The 12,536-nt window shown below is 47.6% G+C and overlaps 1 protein-coding gene across 1 annotated transcript in view; it reads left to right on the forward strand.

The window, feature by feature from the left end:
• The first annotated feature begins 6,012 nt into the window (after positions 1-6,012).
• The window catches only part of UMODL1 (uromodulin like 1), a 62,716-nt gene continuing 56,192 nt past the window's right edge, over positions 6,013-12,536 (forward strand). Inside the window, exons 1-2 of the mRNA XM_048495385.1 lie at positions 6,013-6,114; positions 6,772-6,847. The gene's annotated coding sequence lies outside the window, so the exon portion shown is untranslated. The remainder of the gene's footprint in view (positions 6,115-6,771; positions 6,848-12,536) is intronic.

Below are 12,536 nucleotides of genomic sequence, written 5' to 3' on the forward strand. Positions count from 1 at the left end.
CCCGCTCCCAACATGAGCTGGCAGCACTTGAGGATTTGGCCCGGCAAATCCAAATGGCAAGCAGCCTGGCTGTTGCTAGGAGCGGTGGGAAAGAAGTAGGTCGCTCTGACCAGAAAGTCTGGAGGGCACTGAATATGGGGGTCCCTAAATTTTTTGGAAAACTAGGGAAAGCCTCACTCCCCTCTCCAGCTTTGAGTGCTTCTGCCTGTCAGTTCACAGTCGCAACTCCACCTCGCACAAAAATAAGTCCGCTGCTTTTATTTTTTTTAATTCCCGCCGAAGCCCTTCTTAGTAAGCATCGACAACAGTCTTCAAAAAAACTTCAAACGTATAGGGTTCGGAGAGTATTTAATCCGGATTAGCTGTTCCTGAATACATGCCATTCTACTTACAGGGAATGGATAAAAGTGAACTCTAGATTTTAAACAGCTCGTCCTGAATGTTTATACGGAAGAGCTCATATCCTGTGCAACATTTCACAAAAATGTATACCTAGCACATCATGGCATGCTGAAGCACAAACATGTATTTGAAAACATGGATCCAAATGATTTTTTAATGGAGCCCCCTCCCCCCCCCCCCGCCCCATGCACCACAGAAATTTTACCGTGGACCCTCATGATTTTTACACAGACTTCACCAAAATCCCCTATGGAATCACATCTCATCAATACACACAAACACAGATTCAGTCATTCATAGCATGGCCATAGCTCCAGCTATGGATCCTCATTTTTAGTTATTTTATTTATTAGTTTTAGTATGCCACCCCTCCCCTTCTGGTCCTGAGGCAGCTTACAACCATATGCAAAATCATAAAACAATCTACTTTAAAAAAAACCAGCTCAACAAATTACTATAGTTCAGTCCAGATGGTGATAAATAAACCCGATTCTGTGAGGGTTGGCAATAATTTCATTAAACAGGATGGTAAAGGAAATGGGGAGGAAGGGAAGGGGGAGGCCAGAATGGTACCAAAGTTGCCTCAACCATGTGCCTTGTGAAACAACTCTATCTTACAGGCTCTTGAAATTGCATAAGATTCCACAGGGCCCTGGTTTTACTAGTCAGAATGTTCCGCCAGACTGGAGCTAGGGCTAACCTAACTTCCCTTGGCTAGGGACCAGCAGTAGGTTACTGTTTGCCCATCGAAGCAATCTTTGGGGAGATGGTTCCGGAGATACACAGGTCCCAGAGAGTTTAGGGCTTTGTACATTAATAAAGAATCTTGAATCTGATCTGGTACTCTATTTGGAGCCAGTATAACTGGCGGAGCATTGGTTTGATGTGTGCCTGCCACGACATTCCTGTCAGGATCCTAGCTGCTGCATTCTGGACCAGCTGGAGCTTCTAGAGAAGATCCAAGGGCAGCCCTGTATAGAGTGAATTGCAGAAGTATAATCTGGAGGTGACTGTTACGTGAATCACTGTGACAAAGTCGGATTGGGAACAGTAGGCCACCAGCTGCTTTGCCTGGCGAAGATGAAAAATGCTGCATGAGCTGTATGTGCCACCAGAATCTCTGTAGTTAAGGGGGTATCCAAGAGCATATCCAGACTCTTGAGAGTTGACACAGCCTGAAGCAGGACACTCTCCAGGATCGGCAACTGCACTCCCCAGCCAACCTGTGCCACCCCAGCCACATGACCTCGGTCTTTCCTGGATTTAGCTTCAGATGGCTCTCTTTAATTCATCCAACCACACCCTATAAACAACTGGCCAAAACCTCTGGACAGCTCTTGGATGACTCCATCAACAGGTATAACTGGGTGTTATCAGAATACTGATGACAACCCAGTCCAAACCTCTAGATTAACCCGGTCAGGGGTCGCATAAGGATGTTAAACAATATTGGTGAGAGTGAGGGGTTGATCTTGTGGGACTCAGCACACCAACAAATGGTGGGCGAAGGTACTCTCACCTATTGCTACCCTCTGTACCCAGTCCTGGAGAAATGAGCACAGCCATTGCAGGGCTGTTCCTTGACTCCCCATGCTGACAAGGTGGTTGACCAAGATGCCATAATCAACTAAGTTGAACGCTTCTGATAGATCCAAATAATACCAGCAGTGCTGACCTGCCTCAGTCCAGGTGTCTCCAGAGGTCATCTGTGGGGGCAGTCAAAGCCATTTCCACCCCATGCCCAGAGTGGAAGCCAGACTGGAAGGGATCCAGGCAAATGCCTCATCCAGAAACCTCTGGAACTGCTCCGGAACCACTCTCTCAATTACCTTGCCCAGGATGAAAGGTTTGACACTGGGCATAATTTGGAAGGATTTCGAGGATCCAATGACAGTTTGTTCAAAAGCAATCTCGCCTCTTTCAACCCCTCAGGGAAGATCCCCAATTTAGGGAGAGATGTATAATGTTCCCTAAGGGGATCCTGGACCACATCCCCACTGGCTTTCACCAGCCAGAATGGAAACAGATCCAAGAGGCACATGGTGAGTTTTGCAGCTCTGTCAATATAATCCTGGCAGAGTCAGCTGAAGTGGTCCAATATAGAACCTAAAAGGCAGGCCTTTAATATACTGTCTGCTTCAAATGCAGCTGGAAGGTCCCAGTGAAGTAATATAACTTTATTTGCAAAAAAGCTTGCCAAATTGTCACAGCTAAGGGCCAAATCGCTATTATTTTGGGGCCCAACAGATAAGGCTCTTAATGCCCAACTCACCCTTAACAATTGTGCTAGATGCAAGCTAGTGGAAGCAATGTTAGCCACAAAGTGTTCTTTCTTCACAGCTTTCACTGCCACCTAATAGGCTTTCATAAGCGTGCTATAAGATGTTCTTACTACTTTGTCATAAGTCTTCCGAAACCTTCTCTCTAGCTGTCTGAGTTCTCGTTTCTTCCTCTTCAGCTCTGGAAAATAGCACAGAGCCAACTTGGAAAGAGGATGCAGAGGGCATCAGGGAGTGATCACATCGAAGGCCAGTCCTCTTATCAGCTCATCCAATAAGTTGTTGAGAGGCCTTGGGTCCCACAGAGCATTCCAGAATCCAATTGGATCCATGAGTCTCTGCAGGCAAAGATAAATCAGCTTACCGCCTATATGAGAACTTTCCTCAAATTTACCATAAAATCACACATCATAGCCATGTCTACAGATTGCACAACAGAAACACAAGTCCACCATCCTGGGCATTTCCATGGCACAAAAAACACATATCCAAGATTTTTACATGGATGTAACCTTGGAATTTAACATGATTTGCATGTGCCATGCCACACACAAACATACAGAGAAAGAAACCCATAATCCAACACATATTGTTGCTGCCATAGCAATAAAAGGATCCTCATGAGTTTTACTAAGGATTCCCCCCCCCCCCCATTACACGTGACATTAAAGATCACAACTATGTCCATATATTTTATTATCTATTCTTGGATTCTGCTCTTTGTGGCAATACCAAAGTGCAAAATTACAAATCCGTGTGGATACATCAGATCCCCATAATTCTTACCCATAAAATACACCAACACAGCAACGTAGACTGCACTTTAAAAAGTATGGTTCACTTTGCTGTATTGCCTTTGTCCAAAAACATAGATACTTGCATGGATCTTAGTTTCTTCTGATTTGAAGGCAGTAACTTCAACTGTCCTGTTCAGCAGTCACTTCAAGCCCAGTTTGATCACAGCCCATGGTTGTGTGAAATTTGCACACTTGCCTATGTCATAGAATGAACATCTGATAACGGTATCATGGATTAACACCCTGTTCCAAGACACAGGGTTAGGGATAGAGTTAGGGGTTTTATATATATATACTAACAATTCTACCATCCAATTACAGCTTTTTCTGTGCCCATAAAGTTCATTTCAGAATCCACAGATCCACTGTCTCATGCTTTCAATGTGGGTAACACATCTGCTTTTCATGAAGGAGGTTCCAGGTTTAAATTATGGCATTTCCATTTCAAAAGGATTAAGGAGTAAGTGATGAGAAAGGCTTCAACCAAAGTTGCCAAAATTCCAACTTACAAAAATCCTGAAGATAGGATAGTGGGAACAAGAGTAGCCTCAGCAGGGATGTGATTCCACAGGGATGTGATTCCAGCAGGGATGTGATTCCTTCCAAAGTTGCAGCTTCCTCTAGATTAAGAGGTTTCATCTAGAGATCAGTTGTAATTCTTAGAAAACTTCAGGCCCCACCTGGAGGATGGCAACCCTACTTCAGCCTAAGGCCTTGAAAAATTGCTGCTAGTTAGATTGCACAATACTGACAGACCAATAGTCTGGCATGGCATAAGGCACTTTTGTGTGCTTAAATTTCCAGCATGGATCATCATGGTGACATCCCAAAGCTATCATATATGCACATATTTACCATGTTGCATTGCAAAAATCAGATAGTCAACATACTGTGCTACAAAAATGTAGATTCACAATAAGGATCTTCATGTGTCATTACAAATTGGTTATGCTGAAGGCTCACTCCGTTCACATCCGTGCATACAAAATATAGTATAAAATGTTGTATCCAACATCATGTGACATTTGAGTGATCCTGTGAAAGGCTATATGTTAAAGTTGATTTGCTCTGCTGAAACTTTGCTTTCACCATCTTAAAGTTTAATTAAATTATGATTGGAACTGGTTTTTAATAGTGTGCTATATTCCCTTCAAAATTTGGCAATTCCCAATTTCCATAGGCAATGTTTTGCAATATATTTACCCAAATGTGCCTCCCATTCAGCAAAGGTTGTCCTTGTACCTAGCTTCATGTTACCCATGGAGGAAATATGTTCTGTATTTCCCTGACCTGGTTAGTCCAGGCTAGTCTGATCTGGTCAGATCTCAAGAGCCACTCAGGTCTGATCCTAAAAAGATTTTGGATGAGAAACTTCCAAAGAATACAGGAGTTTCAACACAAGGCAGACAGTAGCAAATCCCCATTGACTTGACAGGAAAAAAAAGTGTTGTGTCCTTTCACTGTAAAAATCATAAACATCCAGTTGAATCCATCTAAAGTTATCTAGATCCAGGTTTTACCTAGTAATAAGACAACCGCCTCAATCTGACTGACCCACACTGGCCTGATCTCATCAGATCTAAGTTCCATGGTAGATCCTCCCCCCCCCCCCGTACAAAAAAAATCTTGGCTGTACAAAGGCTATAAGAAATAGTAATTTATGATGTAGAAATAAGAAAGAAAGGAGAGGGAATGAGAAATGTAGGATCTATGCAGAGACAAGCAATTGTACATCATCCCTGAATGTCTCTTGCCTATCCTTCAAAGCCCCAAGTCGGCTGTAACTCGAAGGCACTTCCCACAACAGCCACGTTTTTCTAAAGACCCTCTGGTTTTAAATTCCATGAACTGATCCATGATATTTAAATTGTCTTCCTTTGTGGTTCACACTAATGTGTGTATCTAAAGTGCCATCAAGTCACAGCCATCATGGCAACCCCTTATGGGATTTAAAGTCAAGAGAGGTGGTTTGCCAATACCATTGCCTTTTTCTGCATAGCATATTGCTTGATGGTTTTGCATCCAAATACTAACTAGGGCTGATGCTGTTTTCTTCAGAGATCTGACAAAATCGAGCTAGCCTGCCTGGGCTATCCAGGTCAGGAGCTCGCTTGTATTTAGCTGCCGGTATCGTTTTCCTTTCCCCCTCCCCTGCCGAAAGACCTGAAAACGTTTTCAATTAATTACCTCCGTTCAAAGAGTACACATTTAAGTTTTTCTGTAAAGAAAATTTCTGCTGTGCGTTTACTTAACATCGGGATTCAGGTTTTGCACCAGCCCTATATTGGAAACGGAAAGACTTTCGAATAATAAACGTGTTACCACTTCCTGTATTGATCCTTTAATATGTTAAAACTGCTGCTGTAAATCCATTTTTCATATAACTGCCTCCCATAACAGCACATAATTTAGGCAACTATTCATAAGATTGAGCTCCTTTCCCCCTTTCAATAGTAGAAAAGGTGCCACCCAGCGTTGCAAAGCAAGCCTGCAATTGCTACGCGCCTCTCCAAACTCTGCTGGCTTCAGCAGCCTTTCATAACAACCCGCCTCCGGATCAATTACTTTGCTGCCTATCACGCTGCAGGAAGGATCGCGCCGTGAGGTGGCCGGGTCGTAGTGATCGGCTTGATCAGGTGTTTTCTCAAGTGCCTGAGTTGATTTGGAAGGGCAGAAATCAGGCAGTGCCCACCCAGGCCTTGATAGAGTGTGGCGCGAGAAGGCCGTCTCCTGGCTTGGCGCTGAAATTCAAATAAAAGGAAACGCAGAGGGTGTGGTCGGGATGTGAGCAATCGGTAGCGTTATCAAATCGTGGGCGGGTGGGTGCAGGGGTCTGCTTTTTATTCCCCCGGTCACCCTCTTCTCCCATTGCGATAACCTGGAGATTTGTAGGGAGGGCAATGAATAAAAGTCTCCCTTAATATTTACATTGTGCTTTGAAGCGTCCTAGGGCGTTTCCAGTGTCCTTACACACTAGCTATATTAAGTAGGGCAGGACGCTTCTCCTTATGTTCCGTGTTAGTGGGGGTTGAGAATGACTTGGCTAAACCTGCTTAAATTGTAGAGTGGCTTTAGGTGTGCTTTAATTGGCAGTCAGGGCTGGTCGAGGTTTACTTTTGAGGCAGGAAAAAAACTTATTGCAAGAACTCTGGTTGAAGGTATAAAATATAGCAGGGAATGGAAATATTCCTAACGCTTGTCTTGCATGATCTCATTAAAGTCGGATAGGTTTATTGATACAAGCTGATCATATGCATGTTCACTTGAAAATAAGTCTCTTTTTTGTCCTGCAGGTTTTACTGCTAGGCAAGCACGAGAGCCAGCGTGGTGAAGTGGTTAAAAGCAATGGACTCTAATCTGGAGAACCAGGTTAGATTCCCCACTCCTCATGAAGCCTGTTGAGTGACCTTGGGCCCATGCAGAGGCAGGCAACAGCAAACCACCTCCAAACAGCTGTTGCCTTGAAAACCCTACAGGGTCAACATAAGTCAGCTGTGCCTTGAGGGCACTCCCTCCATGCATGTAGTATTGTATTTTTGGAGGTCTAGCAGCTTCACAACATTTACTGTATTTGTGTACAGAAAGGAAAGATGGATTTGTAAATGGACAAAGCATTAGAGTGAAGAAATTGACAAACAGAATTCAGAATGGATCAAAACAGGATGCTTTCTGATTCCATTAACTGCTGGCAGACCTTTCTTGTGATACAAAATTCCCCAGCCACACAGTGAATCCTGTTGTAACCATTCTTCATAAGATAAGCATGGGAAGCTGAAAATCATTGCAGATTGTTCTGTAGCAGTCATTTGCCTTTGGATTGGCTTGTCCACCCTGGGTAATCTAATTGTGAAAACTGTTATAGTAATTGTGCGGTATCCAGTAATGTATGGAAGTAGCCTCTGATGCTAACCCACTTAAAATTAGAACTTTTTGGTTTTCTGTGGATACAACATATGCATCATCAGCAATCAGGGATACCAGCCTCCAGGTGGGACCCAGGGATCCTTTGGAATGATGGTTTATTTCTAGACTACAGAGATCAGCTCCCCTGCAGAAAAAAGATGCTTACCCTTCTCCCCATCCCCTGCCAGTGGTTAGGGGGGGACCTGGCAATCCTATCAGCAACATAGGTCGATTCCCCATGGTCAATTAATCGTATGATACGCGAAATATCAAGATTTCATCAAGAAGTCCCCACTGCTTGAGCGACAAACGGATTCATCCCGTTTCTGGCGCTCGTTCTCCCCCTTATCCTGCATCCCGGCAGAACCTGCTTGCAAGTAAAACTTTTTCTCTTAGCACGCTTTCGATCCAGTTTCGTGGGGAGGAATGGGAGTCCAATCTGTGTTTAAAATTCCCGCTGTGGAGCGTGACGCAAGTCTAGCAACCAAGCAGCTCTCAGCGGGTGCTCTGGGTTTCTCTCAGCAGGTGCCTCTTCTGGGTTTCGATTTCACCCTTGGTCTCGGCGAGAGATGTTTGTAGTAATGCACTGCTGACCCAGCAGCACCGTGGTAGAACGTTGGCACACCAGCGGACCTACGGCCTTCTGGTCGCATCGCACCCCCACTCCTCATCCCCCTATGAGTCACAGGTCATGAACTGTCTGGCTCAGTCACCGGGCGCAGGGACAATGGTCTTGCCCCCAGGTGAGGATTAGGCTCCAGACGCCACGCTCCCTCTCCGCGACGTAGCCAGGTGAGATCATGCATCACATGATGATCTCCTCGACCTCCACGCTCTCCTGGAACTCCCCGTTCCTCCCCTCCTACACGCCGATAGAATAACAATAAAGGTGCCAGGAACCAGCACGCTGAGATTCGCCAGGAACACGGACCTCCGCGCTCCCGCTGCTGGCGATCTCCACCAGATGTTATCTCCGCGTCTTCGTCTCGTTCTTGCGCTTGACCACGTGCGTTAGGCTACAAGCTGGTGCCTGAAACCCGGGAATCCTCAAACCTCCACCACCCTGCTTACCGTCGCCTGGGAAAGCGGGTCATGTAACCGACGTCCGCTGGATCGGCGCATCCAGGGACCCACCTCTCGGTAACCGTACGTCCGGCTGGATCGGCGCATCCAGGGACTCCTCGAAGTTCTAGGACACTCTCGCGTCTGATCGAACCAACGGTAAGTATGGGAGCTTGCAAAAGCAGGGGCTTATGACAGAAACACGTTAGCGAACTGGAAAGCGCCAGCCCGAAATGCGGCAGGGTCTCCATAAAGAGAGGGGAGCTTTCGCGCAGACTGGTTGAGGAGATTGAAGCTCAGTGTCCATGGTACCCGAGGGGACATTGAATCTTAGGATTGGGAAAACATCGGGCGCACTCTTCACACAGAGCCTCGCGCAGCGGTGTCACTGCTACTGACGATGGAGACAATGTTATGTCGCCATCCAGCTACCTGCAGGTCTATGGTCTCCCCTTGCTATAGATCGCCCTCCTTTTCTCGATCTTTCAACTTCAACTCTTCACCCCCGGGAATTTTCTCTATCCACTAAATTGGACGCCTCGTCCTCCTTCTGCCCTCCTTACTCCTCCAGCCTCCTTTCCAATTCTGCTTCGGCCGCCCCTCCTCCGCTTCTTCATTTTTCCGAAGCCACTGCACCTCCGTCAGCGCCATATCGTGAATGGCGCTGGTTTCAGAAACTCTCGCCGAGAACGGTATTAGCCACGATCAAAGAAACCCTGACGGAAGACGCATGCCGATATCCTCGCTTTGTGCCCCATCCATTTCACAGATACCGAGGGGGAGGATGGCATTGTTCGACTGAGGATTGTCGAGTACCGCCCCTTAAGCTATAATATCCTCACTGAGCTCCCGCAGCAATGCGGGACGTAAGGAATCACCAGCCCCTATGTGAGAGGCATGTTGGGAAGCGAGTCGCCAGGAACCACCTAATGGTTCCGGAGGACCCTGAAAACCACCTTTCGCATGCTTTTAAACCCGCGCGACAGTGCATGTGATCTGGGGAAAGCCCGGAAGTACCGCCAGCAGTGCATAAGGCAGAGGAGCAGCCTGGCGCCTACACCACCGCTGCAGAGACTTTACAATGCACAAGTACAAGCCCTGCCGGGTGGCCACCCCTACGATGCGCCTCTGGAATGCATACAAAGGCGTTTTTGGAAAGTCCCCAATACCAGACAGCTAACCCCAAAGTTTTTCTAGCACCCGGCAGAAGCCCCTCAAGAGCCCTATGCTGGAGTTTGTGAACAGGTCTCCAGGAGGCCCTCAAGAGGCAGGTTGACAACGCAGGGGAGGCTCCAGAGGCGAACTCCTTAAAGCCTTGCCAAGGAGAACGCCTCCGCTGAGTGCCGCACAGGCCTAGGAAGGAACCCCGAAGCTGGCCGACATGCTCAAAGCTTGCCAGGATATCGGGTCTTTCGGCCCATCAAGCCAGCCTTCTAGCCGCCCGCCCTCTCCGGGCTGCCATGAGACAGCCCCGAGACGAAGTGCGTCTCAATATCGCGACAAACCAGGACATTTCCGGAGGAATTGCTTAGGCTGCCGGGGGCCTACAACCCTGATGGAGGAGGGTCTCTCCCCAGAGGGGCGAAGACCCCCCAGGAAAGTCTAAGACCGGGCGCTCCCAATGCCCGCTGGGCTGGGAGACCAGCGCCCGGGCATCTCCCTCCAGCTCCGGAACCAAGATCCGCATTCAAACCCTTCCCCCGGAGCTCCCCAGCATGAGTATCTTCGCTGCCCCAGCTCAGTATAGTGATCCCATCCCCGCAGCGGGAGACCATTGGGCTGGTCTTGCCAGCTTGCTCCCCCCCCACGTCTATACTTCCTGCTCTGCTAACCCCTCTTCTACTTCCAAAGTCACCATGCCTCCGCCAGTGTTCCTCCTAGAGTGGCACGCATTTCAAAAATCTCTGCAGGAGTCCACAGTCACTGAATTGCAACAGAAAGAAATGCTGACAGAAGAGGGACTGCCGCTTTGAACCCTCCTCAGAATGCCCCATAGCCAATCTACAGGACAATGAGGCATGGAAAAGGGAAGATGTCCTCAGACAATGGCTTTAAGCCAAAAGTCCTTCGTGAAGAAGAAGCCCCCTTGGCCCCTCTCCGGGCTGTAAGGTTCAAAACCAGATCTCATAGCCTCTGAGCCTGTGCAAAGCCCTAAGCTCAAAGCTCCCAGTGGCAGCAAAATCGTCAGTACCTCAGAGAGAGCAAGATCTCAAATCAGAGTTGCAATCCTCCTCGCTACTTTATATGTACTCTGTATGCCTATGTATGTTCTGTATGTCTTGCCCCCTTTCAAGAGACCCCTAAAGTTTTCCCCTCATAAGAGTGGATTTTTTCCATTAGCTTCTAAGCTATGCTCTTGTGCTTCAATTAAAGAGTTTTTCTCCTTCTGATTATGTGTGCCAATGCCTTGAAAGGCTTCGCCCCATTACAGCATCTCGCCTTAAACGGGACACAGCTCGTCGCAAGTGCTCCCTAGGGATACCCGCATGGGACCCTGCTTCAAGCCGCCTCCATCTTAGTTTAAACCTTCAAAACTCTTCTTCAAACCTCTCGCTTGAGAACCTTTTCGCTTCGGGTCCCATCTGAGGCCTACACTGAAGCCACATTGGGCCAGAACTATTTTCATGCTCCCACATTTTCTGCTGAGCCCCTGGCTGAGTCACAGTGCCGGGGTCTCTCAGCCACACTCTATCTTACACAGCCTCCGCTGTGAAGGTGGGAAAGCAAGCTCAAACCGGGCCAAAGTCCCCTTTACAGGAGGTGGGGAAGGAGTAGAGCTGACTTCCAAACTTCTTTCTTCTTCGCACACCCTCCCTTCTCTCTAATGGGCTGACAGCGACCCCACCTCTATAGATCTAGGATCTGGATAAAGGGGTTTTGCAAAACCCCTCTCGAATTTGCTTTCGTGTGATCAAAACCTCAAAGCCCAGGAACTGTTTTCTTCAAGCGTATTTCTCTAAATCTCTTTCCCTATGGATTTGCTATATTACGATATGACTATAATTGTGAATTGCTTTAAGTTGCTTTGCAAAAAACCCACACTTTTAGACGGGTGATTGGGATTGTTTTACAAACAAGATGCTGACCTCTCCCTTCTCCTCCACAAGCCTTCGGGCAATCTTGTGTCTCTTAACGCCTTTGATATGTTAGCAAGTGATCGATTTGTCGGAGATGGAGCCAACTGCTCCTAAGGAAAGCTTGGCCCAAAACAAACGAAAGAAAGGGGAGTAGTCCCCCCCCTATCTGCACTCCAATCAAGGGTCTCATCCAGCAGACCATATCCAAAGTATCGTTCTCTATCAATCATTCAAAATTGCTCGCCCCCACTCAGGGGCCTGCTAGGTCCTCTATTGTCATCTACTAACCCAGCCAGCCAAGAAACCCCTGGGGGAAAAGCTGTTGCTTGTTTTTCTCTTCCATATACAGGGGAGTCCAGCTTTCAGCCATGCCAGGCCAGCCCTATCCCGGAGATGGAGCGGGCCTCCCTGGGAGGATCCAACCCAGCCGCCCGGTGGGGAGAGGGCCCGATTGCCCCCCAGCCTGGGCCGAGATGGGAGGGATCTCTCTGGAGCTCCAGCATACACCCATTCTTCCCGCGATCGGAGATCGTGAGCCCTCACTGGGGCCACCCGAGAACGGGCAGCCTGGGAGCCAGCTATGGCTCAGAGTTTGATACTGTGTGTCGCTGCACCCTCATCCACAGTGCGCCATTCTCTCTCCCTCTCTGCCGCCCCCTGGCTGGAAACTTGGAATTGCAGCCAGAACATTCCTGATAGATTAACCCTTGGAACTCTCCGCTGTTTTTCCAGCCGCTTGAGATATTGTTGGAACACGCCTTCTCTCACAACCTTGCTTGTGAGAATCACTGAAACCTGTAATGCTAAGAGACTATCAGTATTAGCTCTCCCTACGCTCTTGAGAAATCCATGGACTCTGACGCCATGCGGCTTCCTGGTAGCTCTTCGTGAGTCCAAACGAAAGCCAAAGAGCCATTGTATTGGACAATTATGCAACCACGGGTTGCTCTCCTCCTTCCGTACATCATCCCAGCCTATGTATGCGTTTAGCCATGTTTTGTATTGTTCACTGTAAA

This window comes from Sphaerodactylus townsendi, linkage group LG04 (genome assembly GCF_021028975.2).
Source record: "Sphaerodactylus townsendi isolate TG3544 linkage group LG04, MPM_Stown_v2.3, whole genome shotgun sequence".
Taxonomy (NCBI): Eukaryota; Metazoa; Chordata; class Lepidosauria; order Squamata; family Sphaerodactylidae; genus Sphaerodactylus; species Sphaerodactylus townsendi.